The sequence below is a fragment of the Ruditapes philippinarum genome, unplaced genomic scaffold (genome assembly GCF_026571515.1).
Source record: "Ruditapes philippinarum isolate M1 unplaced genomic scaffold, ASM2657151v2 ctg335_1_1_1_1, whole genome shotgun sequence".
Lineage (NCBI taxonomy): Eukaryota > Metazoa > Mollusca > Bivalvia > Venerida > Veneridae > Ruditapes > Ruditapes philippinarum.
Genome location: NW_026863534.1, coordinates 91729 through 98499, shown reverse-complemented (window position 1 = coordinate 98499; position 6771 = coordinate 91729).

The window sequence follows — 6771 nt, the reverse complement described above, 5'->3', positions numbered from 1 at the left end:
TGCTTGTAAAGCGCATCCCTCTCTAAAGGTAGCCATGTTGTTCAATTGCATTATGGGTAGTTACCCATGACATCTATTTAGAATAGTGTCAGACTTTGAAGTAAAAAATTCACAGGTAAGCTGCAGATGGTTACAGATATTTAGGGTTTAATCTTTTGATTTGTAAACTTTAATTCATTTTTCTGATTTAAAATTAGTTTGTCTTGTACTACCCAAGGCTTTGTTATGTATACTTTATTTAGCTGTGTACAATTTGCACACAATTTATATGTTGTGTTCAGAGTTTCGTAGAGTGCACACAGCCAGTCTTTGTGTGCACACATAATTTTTGTTTGCAGCTGAAGAGTATTTAAGCCACAGCAAGTTTAAGAGATTTTGATCTTCAGTTTGGGTTTTGAACGTTAACATGTTTTTGCATTGTAAGTCAACTTAATGTATTTTTTTTCTCTTTTGCTTTTATAAAACAATCCTTTATCAGTCATTTAAAAGTAAAAGTTTTCATTTGAAGTAAGGAATTTATTGTTTAAACTAAGTCTTGTTGAAAGATATGTTTGCATTGTAAGTCAACTTAATGTGTTTTTTTTCTCTTTTGCTTTTATAAAACAATCCTTTATCAGTCATTTAAAAGTAAAAGTTTTCATTTGAAGTAAGGAATTTATTGTTTAAACTAAGTCTTGTTGAAAGATATGTTTGCATTTTGAGCTTAATTATACTAAATACTACACTGCTTAAATTGTTGTTTGGACTTTGTTTATATCATATGTGTTTCGCTGAGATTTTGATAGTTAGGATTTATTATTTTTATATGATATTTTAGATTAATAATAACATTTAAATTTACTAAATCGTGATGTTTCTTATAACAGAAATAGTTTAAGTAAAGGTAAAGGTAACTAAACCCTTTTGTTAGAAACTTCCGATTAAGCCTAGCCTTAATCGAGCCACACTCCCCCGACTTTACCAAAAATAACTTGAGCAGAGACCTAGGAATCCAACAAACAGATACTAAACCGACCAGAGCGTAACAATATATTTATATTTTAACTTTGATGACTGTAATACCTTGCCAACTTTTAAAAGAGCACTCAAAACACATTATTTCATAAAGGTCTATGGACGTTAGTTTCATAAAACAACATATATGTGCATGTACTACTTTTGCTACTTTATCGGTGTAAATAGTGTGTTTCATTTTGTGTCTTGGGTTTTACTTTATAAGTGTTTATTTTGTTTACTTTTGTTGTTTGTTCCTTTGTTTAACAATCTTATTTCTTTCAAATCTTTTATAGGGTTTTATTTTTGTATTCAATTGAGCCTTGATTTTAAACTAAATGTGTCTGAATTTCTTACCATCCTTTACTGGTTTTAGATTATCATTATTGTTCAATAGGTTTACTTATTTACTTAATAAGCTATAGCCACCTTGGTAATTGTTTGTGGTATTTTTTAAGTTAGAAAAGACGCACAAATTTTTCAAATTCAAACTGTCCAAGTAAATAAACACACACGCACACGCACACACACACATTCAATAATTACACCTAATCCAAAGAAACGATCTGGAGGTCATTCTGGTCATTTTGATGGATCATTCAAAAGGAGTGTTGTGTCCAAGTATAAGGACATTAAGTAATTATAAAAGTTAATTACAAAGGGCATACCGGTACTTCTGTCAGACTATCAGAGTTATGAAACCTGCCAAGAGCTGTCACCTAAGTGACGAATGCCCCCGTAAAGGCATCTTAAGCATGCAGGTATTATGAAAATAAAAGAGAAGGAAATTAACTAATTGCTGAATATTGTTCTTTGTATTATTGTACCTGCAGTCTCTAATTGTGATGGCATGAACATTCAAAAAATAAATTTGACCTTGACCTTTAAAGAAGAGACGTGGTTCCTGGACGCGACAGAATGTTGTTATGAGATAGACATTTGTGCCAAATTATTTCAAAATCCCTCAATACATGACAAAGTTACAGTCTGGACATGATTATTGTGTAAGTTGGGACACACGGACAGACGGACACGAGCCTTAGCAGCCACAAATTGTCTTGATATGGTAGACATTTGTGTCAAGTTATTTTAAAATCCTAAGATGCATGACAACATTACAGTCCGGAAATGAATGTGTATCTTCAAACTCTTCTCAAGATAATGAGTACCTTCAAACTATAAGTGTGACCTTGACGGTAGGGACAGGGGTATTGAAACCGACATTTCTAAAACCGTCGTTTTAAAGTGGTTTACATTTATGCATAGCTATTTTATAATTTTTCAATGCAAGATAGTGTTGCAGTCCGGACATCAATGTGTGTATCTATAAACTCTAAGTGTTATAAAATGAATTTGAAAATGGTAATGCGACCTTGACCTTTGAGGTAGGTACGTGTTTCGTTAACGCGACACATTGTCCTGATGTATTAGACATTAATGCCAAATTATTCTAAAATCCTTCGATGCATGACAAAGTTACAGCCCGGACACGAATGTGTGTACTTATAAACTCTTATTGTGATAAAGTGAACTTCAAAATGGAAGCGTGACCTTGACCTTTAGATAGGGATGTGATAATTGGACGCGACAAATCGTCTTGATGTTGTAGACATTTATGCCATGTTATTTTAAAGTCCTTTCATGCATGACAAGTTACAGCCCGGACACGATTGTGTGTACCTATTAATTTTAATTGTGATAATGCTAAACTTCAAAATGTTAGTGTGACCTTGACCCTTGAGATAGAGACGTAATTTTTAGCGCAACACATCGCCTTGTTGTGGAAGACATTTATGCTAAGTTATTTTAAAATCCCTCAATGTATAACAAAGTTACAGTCCGGACACGAATGAAGTGGGGAAACAGAGACAGACAGACGGACGGACAGTCAGGCAGACAAAAAGACGGTGCGATTTATATTATTCCATTGGGGACATAAAAAATTAATGTCATATGAGCATCCGATTTATGATATAAAACCATAAAAAATGTGTAACAGGGTTGTTACATAAGATATGACTGCAGTTTAAATTGCATTGACATAAATTGCACAATGTCATTATGATGGCTTAGGGTTTTCAACAAATATTGTTGTCAATCTGTGTATTCCAGTTTTCACTATAGTATTATATAATTATCTTCATATCTTAATTAACAATAAATTAAAAAAATAAAATAAAAAAATCTAATTTCTTTTCTTGTTATGAAAGCAAAACTTAATTTAATCTTATTAAAGGGAGGTAATAACCTAGACTGGAATGTATATACAAAAAACGAAAACCAATGACACCTATTTTTCCACTAGTGCTTTTGTTTTAACAAACTTGGTAGACATCCACTAGAAGATAATTCATGCCAAATATCAAAGATCTAGTGATTTTGGATTTTCACAAGAGTTTTTTAGTTTTACTATATGCATATAAGGAAAATATATGACCCCCTGGGGCGGGGAAAATTTTGCCTCAAGAGCTTTTATTTAAACAAACTTGGTATACATCAACTAGAAGTTTCATGCCATACATCTAAGCTCTAGCTCTTAAGATTCTATATCAGAGAATTTTTAAAGTTTTTACTATATACATATATTAAGTAAAAGCAATGACCCCCTGGGGCGAGGCCAATTTTAACCCTAGGACATTTATTTGAACAAACTTTGTAGACTTTTACTAGAATATCTTTTATGCTAAATATCTAAGCTCTAGCTCCTTTGATATTTTACAAAAAGATTGTTTAAGTTTTCACTATATATAACATACAAGGAAAAATCGATGACCCCCTGGGGCGAGGCCAATTTTCATCCCAGGGCTATAATTTACATTATTCCACAAGCAAAATATGTAAGCTTTAGGCCTCGCACTTTCAGGGACGACAACTTTCAAAGATTTCATTTTAAAAATCTATTTTAAGCCCTCCTGATTCTGGATTCTGAGAATAAGTTGTTTGTGTAAAAAGTTGACGACGCACGCAATGACGCACCTTGTGCTCAGGAAAGCTAAAAAAGGGTAATGATTGGAGAAAAATTGAAGCTAAAGTAAGTAACCTTGCCAAAATCAATTACAATTTGTGTTGGTAAATAGGTTTGAATGGTTGTAGTTATTGGGACGCTTGAACTTAAGGTATACTAGTATTCTAATTGCCGGTTTAGGTTAACTTTGTCGAACAGACGGACGGACGGAATTACACAGAAGGTTCAATAACAGCATGCCAATAGGCTTAAAGAATGAAATGCAATATTCTAAATGTACACCATAATATTCTTAAATTGAAATTGCTTATCATCTTCATTACAATTTTGCATGACACATGAGAAATACTCTAAAAACGATTTTTATTTAACTTCTTTAGGACATAAAAACCGAACAGCTGAAACTACAACACAAATGGAATCACGGGTCACAATGTAACATGATAAGACGTTTAAATATAGTAGCACACTTGTTTTCGACAACCGTGTACTTTAAGTATATTTGTACTTGTAATGTGGCCTATGTTTGAAAATAGTTTTTTCTCGATTTTTTCTTCATTCGAAATGTATGTGTATGATAAACTTACAAATCATTTTATTGCAAGGTAAAGAGAAATATGATATAAGATTTAAGATCAAAAAATTATTTCTGTATTACAGGAGGTATACATGACAAAAAAACTTACGTGTAGGAAGGGAAAACAACATTAATTTTAAAAGTAAGCTGTTCAGAGACCACCAAAAATTGGATATTTGAAATGATGTCAGACGCATGTTTACGGACGGCAGTGACTTTTGTATGATATCTACCACGGCCCATATTACCGACCAAAGCATAATTTAATATTTAAATATATTTAAGTATTTGGTAAAAAATTAAAATCCACTTTGTTTATATCTTTTTTACGTTTCGACGCAAGTGACCGGCTACTTATCCAACATGATTTCAGAAAAAGCGATGTGAGACAAATGCCAATTAGACAAAATGTCAAAAGTCATTTGTCACAGAGAAAGTTTGCCTCGTCCAAGGAACAAACCTTCGGCCCACTTAGTTAAACCAGTAAAGAATGACCTATGTACACCCTGGAGATGTGAACATACAGAATCTTTTATGTGACATTTTCCTGTACTTTTGATCAATCAAGGTCAATAACCTCACGTTTTAGCGCACAATCTCCCTTATCTATATCAAAATATCTAGACTTCCTTCTGACAGATACCAATTCTTTGCGACCTTAAGCGGCTACGATATATGGTCAAAATAGTCTCATGATGATTAATTCAGGTTTGTTATTTTCTTCTTTTGTTGGTAATCATCATATACCCGTAGTTTATTCGAGCTATGTTTTTCCCATATTTGAGTGCAATTATGCCATCTATGTCTTAATGTTGGGTGTACTGATACGATTCAAAATACTTTTACATTGTGTAATATTGCATTCAGTCTCATACGACTCACTTAGCTTATGGATGGTAGCTTACATTTTCCAGTATCGTCCATCGAAACTGCGTCTTTGAATGTAACCGTTTTTTGGCGTTCTTTCAGGAATTCAGTGTTTGTATTTCACAGACAAATACACAAATCACTCAACAGCCTTCAAAATTTATCCATCATTCAACTGATTAACATAAAATGTGCCTATGGGAAACAGGTGTCCCGACTTATCAATTGCTACTTGATAGTCATAAACTTTGATAATAAATACATTCTGAATAGATGATAGCATTTATAACAATTATAAGGGGGAAATATGGACTTACTAAATAGGTTATCACCGAAAAGTGTAAAGTCAATATTTGAGATCTGCAAGGGAACAAAAGATGTTCCACTTTCTTTATCGCATGATGAAGAATTTTTGTCTTTGTTCTCGCTAAACCTCCCCAAGATACACTTTCTCGTTCAACGGATACACCTCCATCCTGACATGTATTCTCTATTTGTATTTCAGTGAGGACCATCTTTGCTCTGCTATGTCTGGTTAAAACTGCTCATTTCTTAGATTGTACACAATCAAAGGAATATAATGGTAAGTATCTAGAACGGTCAGTTTTTAACTTGTTACTATAGTGGTCAGTTTATACAATAATATTTTAAAAAAAACATCAGTTATTACAAATAAGTGAATCAGACATTCCTAAAATTGAATAAAAAGTGCATTAACTGTATTGAACAGACTCAAACAAAACTAGTCTGCAATTCTATATAGTATTGCTACTTTAATTGCTTCCCAGGAATACCCTTTCCCGGATATTTATATATTACTTACCACTTAGTCAACCATGTTTTGGAAAATAACAATTAAAAAAAGACCTGTTTAAAAAATGTCAGCTATCGCCTCGGTCAATATGACATTTACTGGTGAATAGTATGCTTGCCAATGGTCAATGGTTAATAATAAATTCAGTATCTTTTTTACCTATACTATATCCTTTATTGTTTTTAATACTCTGATTTTTATTCATTTTCAGAACTTTTACATCTAATACATGACGACAACTGTATGAATGTGGATTTGGGTAAATTTATTTGATTAATAGATTTTTTGTTTTGAAACTTTGTAATAGAAAGAGCATCGAAACACGAGGCTATCTGATTTGTTCGAAGGGGCGTAGCTACCAAGTATTTATCAGATTGCCGAGTGTTTTGATGTTCTTTCTCTTTTGTATCATAGTCAAACATGAAAACACGTTTCCTGTTGTCACAATATGAAACCCCGGGTAAAAGTAACCAATGAACGAGCATCTGAATATGACATTTCTGTCGCTTTCCCTTCTCTCCCATCACAATAAGTAAACCCCAACAAAAATGAGCC